This window comes from Chenopodium album, chromosome 4 (assembly GCF_948465745.1).
Source record: "Chenopodium album chromosome 4, dcCheAlbu1.1, whole genome shotgun sequence".
Taxonomy (NCBI): domain Eukaryota; kingdom Viridiplantae; phylum Streptophyta; class Magnoliopsida; order Caryophyllales; family Amaranthaceae; genus Chenopodium; species Chenopodium album.
Window position 1 is genome coordinate 50,388,040 of NC_137837.1, and position 15,723 is coordinate 50,403,762.

Here is a 15,723-nt window from a genome sequence, read left to right on the forward strand (position 1 = left end):
ATCAATCACCAGTTTTCATCTACAATCCACCAACTCTCATCAAGATTTTCTTATTCTCTCTCTCTTATTCTCTCTCTCTTTTCTAATCTAGCTTTTTTACATACAAAATTCCGCATTCATTAGATCTAGATACCCCTAGCTATATTCAAAGTTGCCTTCGCCCTAGACGTGAAAGGTTTAATTTCTGAGGGTTTGGTCCTAAATCTCTCTTTCCATTATTTGATTTAATTGTTTTGCTTATTATTTTCCTTGAAGTTACTAACGCGTGTATTTTGTTATTAGAAAGAGGTACGAGGCATCAAAGTAAGTATTTTAATGGTTTTTATTGATGTTATGATATAGAAATCATGCTTAGATTGTTATTTTGATTCCTAGTATCATGTCTAGGGTAACTTTAATACTAAGTATGATTGTTATGATGCCTTTAATTTTCTTCCTAATATTATGATTGTTAGTATCATGTTAGGGTTAAAGATTTGATTTTTATTGTTTAGTGACATGCTAGGGTTTGTTATTAATCTCGTTAGTATCATGCCTAGGATCTTGCTATTTTTATTATGCTTTAACATGATTATTATTATGATAATGATTTTATTATTGTTATAATTATTGTTATTATTTGGATTATTTTGATGTTGCTCGATATTTATTGTTATTGCTTGATCACACCTTTTATGCATGTTTAAAGGGAATTTGGTACTTGTAATCATGCTTAATAAGATATTAATAATCTTGTTTAGGGTTAATTTGATTATAATTCAAGTGATCGCCAATAATAGATTTATTTGTGCATTAATATTCAACCAACATAGATAAACAGGCTTAGGGTTAATCCTATTGATTGCATGTTAATCAGAAAGCGCACATGAATACGATCAGAATAAAGTAGAGGCTTATTATTAGTGCAGGTTCAATATCTTTTAGGTTGTATTTTTACATTCATCCCCGAACTACCAATCATGGTTCCAGACCTATTGGAGTTGACGATCTCATGGATCGTTAAGGGGTGTAACCTTCACCCTGTGAACGGTTTACAAGTTCCTAAAACTTGTTGCCGACTCTTTTGCTCTCTCTTCTTTCCCTTTGGACGCCACCGTACTTTAGTGTATGATCACAGTGGGGTTCAAGCTAGGGGATTAACGCTTGAAATATTCCCTAAAATCAGGAATAATTATATTTTAGTTAGTTATTAGATGAGTTTGTGCAGGAAATGAAAAAATTTTGTTAAGATGTAAATTATATCTCTAGTTGTTCATCAGGAATAAAGTTGTCTCTGTTAGTTATTAGATTACCTCTATCTGTAGTAAGAATACTTTAGTCAGGAATAATAAATTTTTGAACAGAAATTAACTTCTTTTTTTCAAAATAATACATTTTTAATCAGGAAAAAGATTTATTCATTCAGCTATTAGATTACTTTTGTCAGTAATAAGAATCTTCCTATCAGGAATTAGAATTTTGAATTCATTAATTAGTATAGGTTATTATTGTTTGTATTTAAGTTACTTGTTTTTTATTTTAATACATTTTATTTTTTCTTGTAGAAAGCTCAGCCTAGAGATACAACTGCAGTTTTACATTTATTGAGAAACAAATATGTTGAAACGGAATCGGTTGCAAATGAATCTGTTCCAACTGAAGTTGTAACATCTCCTACTGCTCCTAATCCTACCCTTATTGTAATAGATAAAACTCCTACTCCTACTGCTGCTGATTTTTCTCAAGATGAGTTTACAGAAATAAGACCTCAGCCTCCTAAAACACACATTCAGTTAATTGATGTGGATAAAATTCCTACTGGTGAAAATGTCCCTCCTAAAATTACATTTATTGTTGCTGATGCATATACTGAAAAAAAAGGCTGAGAGATCGCAATATCTAAGAGATAAACAGCAGTTAGAATTGCAGGCTAATTTGGAAGCATCTAGTTTGGATTCAAATTGGGTACATCCCCCTATTGATAAGATTCTGATTCAAAATCAAGAAATGATTGCCCCTAGGAGTTTGCAGGAAAATTAGCCTCTATATCTGAAAAAATTTAAGTGAGCATGAAAGATATATGTGTGACTTCGTCTTTTTTAGAAAATATGATGAGGAGCATGAGTTAGATCCTACAGACGAAGATGAGGGAGTTAAGGCGCGTAACAGGAGTATGTATGTGCAAGATACTGGTGATGTTATCTATCGGTTTAACACTGAAGATCCTTCCCAAAGCGATATTATTTTGGTAAAAGAGGAGTTTTGTTCGCTGCGCCCCTCTGTCTAGATTAATAGTGCTATTCATGATACTTGGGCTTCTGTGTTGAATCTTGAAGAGAGCCAAATAGCTGACAGAGAAATATTTCAGTACAAGAGATTTGTTTTTTTTACTGGAGTTGCTGTAAGTTTTTTTTTCTTTACTTATTATATTTGGAAGTTTTATGTATATAGCATAATATATGTTTCAATTTTTTTGTTTTGTAGGACACTATACAGAGATATTTAATAAAGAGAGAAAATTACAAAAAAGATGTCAAGAAGATCAAAGAACATGAAAAAATTTTGAATTCTTTGGAAAATAATCCAAAAGAATATGCAAAGTTTACGGAGAAGTTGAAAAAAATGGAGTTGCAAATGGAATTGAAAAAACATGACTCTATTGATGTTTATGTTGCCATTGATAAATGGGTTGATCGTTTTCCAAAGCTCAACATAGCTGAAGCAGAGTTGGTAAGTTTTTAAATTTATTTCTTGTTTTTACTCGGGTAATATATTTTTACATTCAAGTACTAGCTTTTATAATCAGGTAGTAATCTAATTTTGTCATGTATAAAGATATTTAATATAGGAATTAGACAATCTTAGAGTTAGAGTGTTGGATTAACATTTTTAAGTTTAACATAATATTGGATAGGAATTTAACATTACAATATTTAATCATGAATTTGATTATTATAATCAGGAATAAAATAAATATAGGAATTACTATGCTTAGTCAGATATAAGATGATTCATCTCAAGTATTGTTGTATTTTGTCAGGCTTAACAATTTAAGTCATAAATATGATTATTATATTTAGGAATTAAGTTATATTGTAAGGAATTTACAAATTTTTGTCATGAATTAAACAATCTAAGTCAGATATTAATATATTATAGTCATATATTAGATTACTTATGCCAGGTATTATTCTATTTTAGTCAGGCATTACACTATTTTATGCAGGATCTATATAGTCTAAGAGTTAAAGTTTTGGATTTAACATTTTCAAGTTTAAGATAATATATTATTACAATATTTAGTCAAGAATTATATTATTATAATCAGTAATTAGATATTATTAGTCAGGAATTATCATTCTTTAGTCAGGTATTATCAAACATTACAATATTTAATCAAGAATTATATTATTATAATCAGTAATTAGATATTATTAGTCATGAATTATCATTCTTTAGTCAGGTATTAGATTTATCATGTCATGTATCGTTGTATTTAGTCAGACATAATAATATAAAACTCAGAAATTAGCAAGTTTAAGTCAGGTATTGGTTTATAACATATAATAATTTAACTTTTTTTTTTTGTTGCAGTTAATCTTTCCCATTTGGTACAAAAATCACTATACTCGTATGGTTTTCAATTTTATTCCTGGTATAACTCCACGTATAGATTGGGTAAATAACAGGACTAACATTGATCGAACCGATTTGGATTTAATAGATAAGTATTTGGTAAGTTTTTGTAAACTAACTATTTCATTTTGGTTTTTAAAAATTACACTTTTAGATGCTTATATATATAAATATATATATTTATATTTACAGATTAGAGTTGTTCATCTTTTTTTGCGAAAGAAAGAACATCCTTTAGCGAAAAAAGTTCCAACGTTGCCATGGAATACTCCATCTTTTTCTTGGAAAACTAGCACAGAAAATTATGATTGTGGACTTTTTGCATTAATCTATATGCAAAATACCCTGGACTAGATGGAGGACTTCTTGATTCAAAAAATGTAAGTGTTTTTCTCTGTAGATATTTTTTGTGATTTAAAGTACTTATTTTTTTAGTGTTCTAATATGTCCAATTTATATAGTGTTTCACATCCGTCCCTTGGTCATAATTAGTATTGTTTTTGGCTCTTTAGAGCCACTTTAATTACTAATTAGTGTTTTCTAGTGTTTTTGTAGTTTTGCTTGAGTTTTGTAGGAAATTGCACATTTGGAGTGTTTTCCGGGTTTTTCATGGAGCAAATACGAACATTAGGAGGACAAGACCATCTTTGAAGCCCAGGACCAGTTAGAGCTGGTGATTAAGGGCTCGGTGTGTGATACCGGGGCATTTAGACCGAGTATTCAAGACCCGAAGAGGAAATCCGAATTGTGCCGAAGAATCGAGCCCAATCGAAGTCCAAGCCTCGAAGAAGAGACTGGGCCCGATCGGGCAAGCTTGCGCCCGAACGGGCGGGCGCGCATATAAGAGCATCAGCAAGAAGGCGCGCCCAATCGGGTGAGCCTAAGCTCGATCGGCCGCGGCTGCCCAGGAAGAGTGAAGAAAAAAAGGCGGGCCCCGATCGGGCGGCCCTTCGCCCGATCGGGCGTGTGTTTTTGGAGCTAAGGTTTTAGTTTTAATTAGGATTTGTTTTAGGGATGTTTAAGTACAATTTTTGTACGTAATTTTGATGACCTTCTCTTTTAGACTTTCTCTCTCTACTTAGAATATTTTCTCTCTCTTAAATTCTCTCAACTTTGTTCTTAATTCCATTCCTTAATCCAGATTTCTTTTGGTAACAATTTCTTCTCTTTTAATTTCAGTTATTTTCTTTAATTCTTTCATCATGTCTTAACTGTTTTATTATTTTGATTAGTTTAGATTTAATTATTCTTGAGTAGTTTTATTTCTAGGATTTATGGGGATCTAATAAATAATATGTAGGGGTAATTTGTGATTGTTGATTATCAATGCTTGATTAATTTCCTATTGATTAATTTAATGCTATGCAATTAGGTTTGGCCAGATTTAATTGTATGAGTTTAGCAATATTGATTCGAGATTCGAGAGATGAGAATTAATGTTTAGGCTTAGTTTCAATAGGCGGACTAATTTGTAAATGGTTAAGTCGAGATTCGAGAGATGAGATTTAATACTGGTAAATTAACTCTGTGATTGTAATACGTAGCGAAAGCCCTTTATAATCTGATAAATTGATGCATTAATGGTTGCTTATTATGATTTACCCTGGAATATTGTTTATTAGTGAACCTATGGCCTAGGTTTTTCCTTCATTGATTTATATCTTATTTTACTCCCTTCCTACTTTTACCTTTAGTAATTTAATTACCTTTTTACAACAAATTTGGTTACTTGATAATTTAGATTGCTTCTAATTAATTAGGAATAAATTGACTTGTTTCCCTGTGGTTTAACCCTTCTTCCCTATCTACATAGTTAGGGGATTTAGGTTTTATTTTTTATTAGGTGAATACGACTTGAGCCCGTCAAATTTTGGCGCCGTTGCTGGGGAAACGTTTTTATTTTTATTTTCTAATTATTTTTTGTAGTCTAGATTATCCCCTCTTGTCTCAAAGAACGTTAGTTCTGCAGAGGTCAAGAAACCTGAACTAAAACCTCTCCCTTCTCACTTAAAATATATTTTTCTAGATGAGCAGGAACTATACCCCGTGATCATCAGTACTGCACTTAATGACCTACAAACTTCCCAACTTCTAGGGGTTCTTCAAACCCATAAGAAAGCAATTGGGTACAGTATTGATCTCAAGGGCATTAGCCCTGATTTTTGTATGCACGGGATACATTTAGAGGATAACTATAAGCCCTACATTCAACCCCAGAGAAGATTGAATCCTAACATGCAGGAAGTAGTCAAGAAAGAGGTTATGAAATTACTCGATGAAGGTATTATCTATCCTATTTCTGACTCCAAGTGGGTAAATCCTGTGCAGTTAGTGCCTAAAAAAGGCGGGATGACTGTGATTACTAATGAGAAAAATGAATTAATCCCCACTAGAACTGTTACAGGGTGGCGTATGTGCATTGATTATCGTAGACTAAATATCGCCACTAAAAAGGACCACTTCCCCCTCTGTAGACACCCATTTGTGTCTCCCCAAAACCAAACCCAGTGATGAGTACCTTTCGCATCGAATCATAATCGAATGAAGTGAAAGTGTGGAAAGTCTAGTGTTGCGGATAGTTTTAATTTCTTTTCTCTTCTCTCTTTTTTGAAAACTTATTTTAAGAAAACAGCCAATCCAGTTTGGTTGGTCCATGATATGGGTCCAATAGTAGTGTAGTTGGATGGGGCTTGACAAGAGCTTTCCAACGATATATTATAAGCCCAATTCCGATGAATATTGAGGAAGTTATGGCCAATTTACTAAACTGGGCCCGGTTTGAGCCTTATATGCGGCCCAATGATCTAGGGGAGGGCCTAATATAGATTTATCATTCCTAATGCAATTAGGAATGGTTTTAGTCTTCTAGATTCTTCTTGAATGTTCTTTTCATTCCTAATTCAATTAGCATTGATAAATTGACTTTTGTTGACTTTTCAGATTTTTAAATAAAATCAAAGAGCATTTTTGAGGGAAATACGATTTCATCTTCCTGTACGGCAATTTTTATCTGATTTTAAGAAAACGCGTGATTTTCTGAATCGGCGACAAACGCCAGCTGTAGCGCTTTGCGCCTGGCGCCAATGGCCAGCGTTGGCGCTAATTCAGTTTTGTTTGCTCCAGACTCTGTTTTGATATTTTATCTTTTTGACTGATTTTCTTTATAAATAACGTGCTAAAAATTCCGTTTTAATTCACCAACTCTCATCAAGATTCTCTTGATTACTCTCTCTCTCTCTCTCTCTCTCTCTCTTTTCTAAACTAGCTTCTCTCAAATATAAAAATTTTGCATTCATTAGATCTAGAAACACCTAGCCATATTCGAAGTTGCCTTCGCCCTAGACGTGAAAGGTTTAATTTCTGAGGGTTTGGTCCCAAATCTCTCTTTCAATTATTTAATTTAATTTTTGATTATTATTTTCCTTGAAGTTACTAACGTGTGTATTTTGTTATTAGAAAGAGGTACGAGGCATCAAAGTAAGTACTTTAATGGTTTTTATTAATGTTATGATATAGAAATCATGCTTAGATTGTTAGTTAAATTCCTAGTATCATGTCTAGGGTAATTTTAATATCAAGTATGATTAAAAGTACGATGCCTTTTATTTTCTTCCTAATATTTATGATTGTTAGTATCATGTTAGGGTTAAAGGTTTGAATTTTATTTGCTTAGTGACATGCTAGGGTTTGTTATTAATCTTGTTAGTATCATGCCTAGGATCTTGATATTATTATGCTTTAACATTATTATGATTATTTTTTATGATTTATGATTTATGATTATAATTGTTATAATTATTGTTATGATAATTATTTTTAATTATGATTGTTATGATTATAATTTTATTATTTTTATTATTATTATGTTGCTTGATTATATATTGTTATTGCTTGATCACGCCTTTTATGCATGTTTAAAGGGAATTGGTACTTGTAATCACGCTTAACAAGATAATTAATAATCTTGTTTAGGGTTAATATGGTTATAATTCAACCAACATAGATAAACAGGTTTAGGCTTAATCCTATTGATTGTATGTTAGTCAGAAAGCGCACATGAATACGATCAGAATAAAGTAGAGGCTTATTATTAGGGCAGGTTCAATCTCTTTTAGGTGGGATTTGTACCTTCATCCCCGAACCCTATTTGGTTCAAGACCTTATGGAGTTGACGATCTCTTGGATCGTTAAGGGGTGTAACCTTCACCCTGTGAACGGTTTACAAGTTCCTAAAACTTGTTGGCGACTCTTTTGCTCTATCTTCTTCCCTTTTGGACGCTACCGTACTTTAGTGTATGATCACAGTGGGGTTCAAGCTAGGGGGTTAACGCTTGAAATTATTCCCTACACCCTCAACTTTATAGATCAAATGCTTGAGAGGTTAGCTAACCATAAGTTCTTTTGCTATTTGGATGGGTATTCGGGATTTTTCCAAATTCCAATTCACCCTGAAGATCAGGAAAAGACTACCTTTACATGCCCTTATGGTACTTTTGCATATCGTAGGATGCCCTTTGGTTTATGTTAATGCCCCAACTACCTTTCAACGTTGTATGATGAGCATCTTTTCTGATTTCATAGAGTCTATAATGGAAATCTTTATGGATGATTTTAGCGTGTATGGTTCTTCATTCAATTCATGTCTAATAAATCTCGCTAAAGTTTTGAAACGATGTGAAGAATGCAATTTGGTACTAAACTGGGAGAAATGACACTTTATGCTGATAGAGGGAGTAGTTCTAGGTCACATTGTATCTGACAAGGGCATATAAGTAGATAAAGCTAAGATTTCAGTGATTGAGCAATTACCTCCCCCAATTAATGTTAAGGTTGTTAGAAGTTTCTTGGGTCATGCGGGGTTTTATCGTCGCTTTATCAAAGACTTTTCTAAAATTGCTAAACAACTTACTCGACTTTTACTCAAGGATGCCCCTTTTATTTTTACTGACGAGTGTCTTGAAGCTTTTAACAGGATTAAGCAGGCTTTGGTATCGGCACCCATCATATGTGCTCCCGATTGGAATCTACCTTTCGAGATCATGTGCGGTGCAAGTGACTTTGCACTAGGAGTCGTGCTCGGACAAAGAAAGGACAAAGTTTTGCATGCTATTTATTACGCAAGAAAAACTTTGGATGAAGCCCAAGTCAACTATGCCACTACGGAGAAGGAGTTTCTTGCTGTCATATATGCTTTAGAAAAATTTAGATCATATCTTATTGGTTCTAAAGTCATTGTTTTTACTGACCATGCAGCTTTGAAGTACTTGATAGCCATGGCGGAATCAAAGCCTAGGCTACTCCGTTGGGTTCTTTTGCTCCAAGATTTCAATATCGAGATAAAAGATAAAAAGGGAGCAGAGAACGTAGTGGCAGACCACTTGTCACGTATTAGGTATGATGAGGTTAAGGATTCTCTTCCTATAGATGATTCTTTCCCTGACGACAACCTATATGCAGTTGTAGAGCAACACCCATGGTATGCTGACTTTGTTAATTATTTAGTGGGTGGTACTCTACCTCCTGACTTGTCCTACCAACAGAAAAAGAAATTCCTTTATGATGTTAAACATTATTTTTGGGATGATCCTTTTTTGTTTCGTGAGTGTGTAGATGGATTATTTCGTAGGTGTGCTCCCGAATGGGAAGTTCATGGTGTGCTTACTAGTTGCCACACCTCACCATATGGAGGACATCATGGCCCCACTAAAACGGTGGCCAAGATTAATGAGTCAGGTTTCTATTGGCCAACTATGTTTAAGGATGCTAACATTTTTGTGCAGGCTTGTGACTCTTGCCAGAGGACTGGCAACATCTCGCGACGGCATGAGATGCCTCAAACTGGAATTTTGGAAGTTGAAATCTTTGATGTTTGGGGTGTTGATTACATGGGACCGTTCCCTTCTTCAAATGGGAACCGCTACATACTTGTCGCCGTCGATTATGTATCTAAGTGGGTTGAGGCCATCGCTACTCCTACTAATGATGCCAAGGTGGTCCACAGACTTTTCAAGAAGACCATCTTTCCAAGATTTGGAGTGCCTAGAGCTATAATCAGTGATGGAGGATCTCACTTCCATGAGCAGAAGTTAGACACCCTCCTCAAAACGTATGGTGTCTACCATAGGACAGGTTTAGCCTACCATCCCCAAACTAGTGGCCAAGTTGAAGTTTCCAACCGTGAGATCAAGGCCATTCTAGAGAAGGTGGTGGCAAAATCAAGGAAGGATTGGAGCGATAAGTTGGATGACACCCTTTGGGCATACAGAACTGCGTTTAAGACCCCAATAGGTACTACTCTATATAGACTCGTGTACGGTAAGGCATGTCATCTTCCGGTGGAATTAGGATACAAGGCATATTGGGCTATTAAGGAGCTCAATTTGGATGCCAAATTAGCGGGAGAAAAGAGGTTACTTCAACTTACCTAACTCGATGATTTTAGGTTGACGGCCTATGATAGTGCTCGTGTCTACAAGGAGAAGACAAAGAGATGGCACGACAAGATGATCCTTCTGAGAGAATTCAAAGAAGGTGATAAAGTGTTGTTGTTCAACTCTAGACTTAAACTATTCCCAGGAAAGTTGAAGTCAAGGTGGTCGGGTCCTTTTACTGTCAAAAGGGCTAATAAATTCGGTTCTGTGGAGGTTTTCGATGAACATGGTAACGAGTTCAAGGTTAATGGCCAAAGACTCAAGCTATATCATGAGGGGGCTACGATTGGTGCAGTTGAACTACTTCACCTAAGCGGTTCCGGTTCATTTTGAGCATCAATTTGGTAAGAAGGTCATGCGGGACCTAGATAAACCAGCGCTTTGCGGGAGGCAACCCATATTTCTTGCTTTCTAGACTAGTTTTTCCTTTATTTTATTTTGTTTTTTAGAGAGGTGAGGAGAGTAAAATTTTACCTTTCATAAGTGTTTTTTTACAGGTATTAGATCATAAAGTAAGGAGTTTTCAAGAGAAAAAGTTTGAAGAAAAAGAACCATCCGATTGGGTACGAGCCCGATCGGGCGAGGCTCGCCCAATTGGGCGCGCACCTAGGGGTCAGAAATCGAGCAAAACGTGCACGATCGTGCAAGGAGTCCTGATCAAGCGCGCAATTTGGATTTTATCGGAGTGTTATTTCGCCCGATCAGGCGAGGCTCGCCTGATTGGGCGCGCAAGGAAGGAAGAAAATCAAGGGAAATTTCGCCCGATCGGGCGGATTTTTGGAGAAATCGAGTGACATAAAAAGAAATGACGGGTGAGGTTCGCCCGATCGGGCGAGCAAAAATGGCGAAATTTTGTTCAAGTTCGCGCCCGATCGGGCGCGCACTTCAGTTTTCAGTAGAATATGCCTTCGCCCGATCGGGCGCGCCTATTTTTTTGTCCGGGCATTAAGTTTCTTCTCCCCCTTTCTTTTCTTTTTCTTTCTTACTTCTTCTTCTTCATTCACACTTTCTCTCTCTAAAACCTCCATTTTCAAACCTTCAAACTCACTTTCCTTTCAAGATCTCCTCAAATTCATCCATCAAAACTCAAAAATTTTCACATATTCTTCATCCCAAAACCTTCCTCTACATTTTCCACTAAATTTCTACCACTTTCTCTCAAGATTTCTCAAAACCCTTAGAGAGAGAAAGCTTCAATTCCTAACTTTTTCACTTAAAATGGCTTCAAAGAGATCTAGACAACAAAGGGGTGAAGGTTCTAGGCAACAACAACAACCGATGGTCGACCCGGAGCTTCAAATACCGGGATGGGAGGAAGTTGTCATAACCTCAACCGAACAACGAGCTAGGATGCTCAACCTCATCCAGAGGCAGGTAATCTCTACTCGATTTGTACATCATCCTACGTTGTCTAGGCTAGGACTTGATAAACCGGTAGAGAAATTGTTTAAAGGTATAGGAATGAGTGGATTTTTCCAAATGCATTATGATACCTATGATTATTTGACATTAGAATTTATTTCTAGCTTCAATGTTATTAAAACTAATGCTTTAATCACTCATGTCCAATTCCGATTGCTAAACAATGATGTGCGGTTAACTTTAAAAGAATTTGGTAAATTGTTTGAGCTTAAATCGGATAAGCCTATTGAACCCTCCCAAGCCCACATTGTCGTGGTCTATAAAAGACTCACCGGGGAGGGTTTGCTTAACCTCCAACATGCTAAAGGGACGTGGATTCAACATCCCGTCCCAAAGTTTTGGCAAAGGTTTGCCGGCCTCAACATCTTTGGGAGGCATGAACCGGCAAACGTTAGGAGGGATGAACTTGAATTGTTGACTTCCTATATGATTCCTAATGCTGAAAAACTGAACATACCACATAGGATAGCCCAACATTTTCAAAAGGCGGCCAATGCGGTCGAGGGGGGTAGGTCTAGGGCGCCTATCTACTTTGGGGGGTTGGTGACCCATATAGCTGTGAAACACCTAGGATGGAACCCGGCCGGGCATAGGAAAGTGGAGGGTTCTACCCTCATGGACCTAGCATACTTAGGGGGCCTTAACTGGGTGCAACCTATGGGTGGTGAGACATGGTGGATAGTGCATCGAGAATCGGGTAGGAGAGACCAAGCATTTACACTACCCAACCCCGCCTTGACCAAATTTGAGAAAGGGAAGCCTTCCTACACTTTTGAGATAAACGGTCAAGGCAAGGTTCAAGAGCCTCACCTTTCACCACAACCCCACCATTCACCACAACCCCACCATTCACCCCAATACCAACCACCACCCCAACGCTACACCTATGGCATACCCACCTCCTCCGTCGATTATAATATCGACCCCCATGCCCCTTATGACTTTTCGGCTTTTAGGAGCCAACTTGACCGTATAGAGAGAGGGCAAGGGAGAGTGGAGGGCATGGTGCAAAACCTAGACTCTAGGTTAGGCACTTTAGATAGGAGGGTAGGCCATGTTGAGAGGAACCTCGGGAGGGGTTTATACCCTATGTATGACGACTATGCACGCCGAGGGGCTATTCCCCCCGAGGCATTAGTTCCCGATTGGTTCCAATACCCCCAAGGAAGGTATTCGACCCTCGGAGCTTTTGGTATTTATGTGGACTACTCTTCAGTTCATGGTTATGGGGGCGATGCTCCTTTTGGGGGTATGGGGGGAAATGTAGACCCTAACTACTTTGCAGGTGGTTTAGGCTATCGTGGTGTTGGTACGAGCCAGGGTGGTGCCGGCTCGAGATATGGAGGAGGCTACCAGAGGATGGATGAGGATGATGATGAAGAGTAGCTTCTCCTAGCTACACTCCCAAGTCAATGAGGGCATTGCTTGATTTGGCTTGGGGAGAGATTTCTTGTACATATGGTAACTCTTTCTCTCTTTTCTCTATTTATTGCTTTTCTAGTATAGATTTTATTGCTTTCTAGTGTAGTTTTTATTGCTTTCCTTTATGAAAAAAATACAAAAATTTGAAAAATAAAAAAAAATTCAAAAATACGTTCCAATGAATTGTAAATCATGCTTCCTTGTATCCCATACTTGGAAAATATTGTTTTGATTCTTGGTATATGATAATGAGCTTTGTGAATTTGTTGATCATGATTTGAAGTTTAATTGTTTGGATGCCTAAATATGCGTCAATTTTGCCAACTATTTGTGAATATAGTGCTTGACTAGTTGATTTGGTTAGGAATGTGTGATAGTTCCTGGTATGTCAAGGAATTTAAGTATTGGTTTGCAACTATTAGTAATGTTTGTATGGCTCAATATTATGCACATCGAGGAGGACGAAGGCATTTGTTCTCTTAGGTAGCCTTCAGACGATATTAGATACATTTGTTCCCTTCTTGTTACCCATGTTGTTGCTTGTGCCCTTTTTATTGTTTATTTAGCCACATTACAAGCCTATATGAGCCCCATTGGTTACTAGTCCCAATCTTGGCTTGGGGGAGCAATTAGTTAGTGAGGTGAGGGAGTTTTGGTGTGCATATTACTTGCACAATGTGGGAATAAAAGAAGAGTGATTTTTCTTTGATATTATGATTAGAAAATATTGATGTTCTGTGTTTCAAAGTTGAAAATTTCCAATGTGAGATATAAAGGAAAAAAAATAGCAAAGGAAAAAAATTGTTTCAAGTGTTCAAATTTTCTATTTGAAGGTTGCTCAAGGAAAAAAAGAAAAAAGAAAAAAAAAAGTTCAAAGTTTGAAAAAAAAAAAAGAAGAAAAAAAGAATAAGTAGTTTAAAGTTTGTTTTAATTCACTCTATTTCCTATTATCATACTTTTTGAGTGAATATGTAAGTGTTGGGATTGTTGTTATGTATAAGATTGCTTGGTAAATTTTTGTGGAAGTTAAGTTGTGATTGGAGATGTTTTGGTCATCACTTGTTTTGACCTTGGGTTTAATTAGGATATGGCTCCCTTAAGCATGGATTTACTCTCACATTTTCCTAAATTTATCCTATCCTTTACCCTAGCCTTACATTACAAGCTTTAAAGACCTTCCGGCCTTTGTGCATAAGAGTTGTATGAATGGGAAAGTGTTGTTTATCAATGCAAGTTATGATTTGACATGTTTCGAGTCGACTAGTAGGTTGAGCGTACATTGTTTTAAACACACGAGAGTGAAAGTTTGAAGGGCATTGTTCACATATAAAGGGGTTGGTTGGAGAGCGATCGAGTACATCTTTTACTCGCCACATAAATGAGAGTTGAGTGTGTGAGCACTAGTCTTGAATTCTACATGCTCATGTGGTTTGCTCTACTTGAAAATTGTTGGGAAGCAAGAATGATTAGATGAATGAGATTGACTGACATTGAAGCATGTTCATTAGATTTGCCTTGAATCGTTTGTGCTTGATTTTGTTTACTTGGGATGAAGCATGTTTTATATGTTCATTGATGAGCTCTTTGCTTAGGGACAAGCAAAGGTTTGGCTTGAGGGAGTTTGATATGTCCAATTTATATAGTGTTTTACCCCCATCCCTTGGTCATAATTAGTAGTGTTTTTGGCTCTTTAGAGCCACTTTTATTACTAATTAGTGTTTTGTAGTTTTGCTTGAGTTTTGTAGGAAATTGCACATTTAGAGCGTTTTCGGGTTTTTCATGGAGCAACTACAAGCATTAGGAGGACACGATCATCTTTGAAGACCAGGACCGGTTAGAGCCGGTGATTAAGGTCTCGATGTGTGATACCGAGGCATTTGGACCGAGTATTCAAGACCAAAAGAGGAAATCCGGATTGAGACGAAGAATCGAGCCCAATCGAAGTCCAAGCCTCGAAGAAGAGACCAGGCCCGATCGGGCAAGCTTGAGCCCGATCGGGCAGGCGCGCATATAAGAGCATCAGCAAGAAGGCGCGCCTGATAGGGTGAGCGTAAGCTCGATCGGGCGCGGCAACTGATCGGGCGCGGCACCCGATCGGGCGCGGCTGCCCAGGAAAGTGAAGAAAAAAAGGCGGGCCTGATCGGGCGTGTGTTTTTGGAGCTGAGGTTTTAGTTTTTAATTAGGATTTGTTTTAGGGATGTTTAAGTACGATTTTTGTACGTAATTTTGATGACCTTCTCTTTTAGACTTTCTCTCTCTACTTAGAATATTTTCTCTCTCTTAAATTCTCTCAACTTTGTTCTTAATTCCATTCCTTAATCCAGATTTCTTTTGGTAACAATTTCTTCGCTTTAAATTTCAGTTATCTTCTTTAATTCTTTCACCATGTCTTGTTTTATTATTTTGATTAGTTAAGATTTAATTATGCTTGAGTAGTTTTATTTTTAGGGTTTATGGGGATCTAATAAATAATATGAAGGGGTAATTTGTGATTGTTGATTATCAATGCTTGATTAATTTAATTTCCTATTGATTGATTTAATGCTATACAATTAGGTTTGGCTAGATTTAATTGTATGATTTTAGCAATATTGATTCAAGATTCGAGAGATGAGAATTAATGTTTAGGCTTAGTTTTAATAGGCGGACTAATTTATAAATGGTTTAGTCGAGATTCAAGAGATGAGATTTAATGCTGGTAAATTAACTCTGTGACTGTAATGTGTAGCGAAAGCCCTTTATAATCTGATAAATTGGTGCATTGATGATTGCTTATTATGATTTACCTTGGAATATTGTTTATTAGTGAACCTATGCCCTAGGTTTTTCCTTC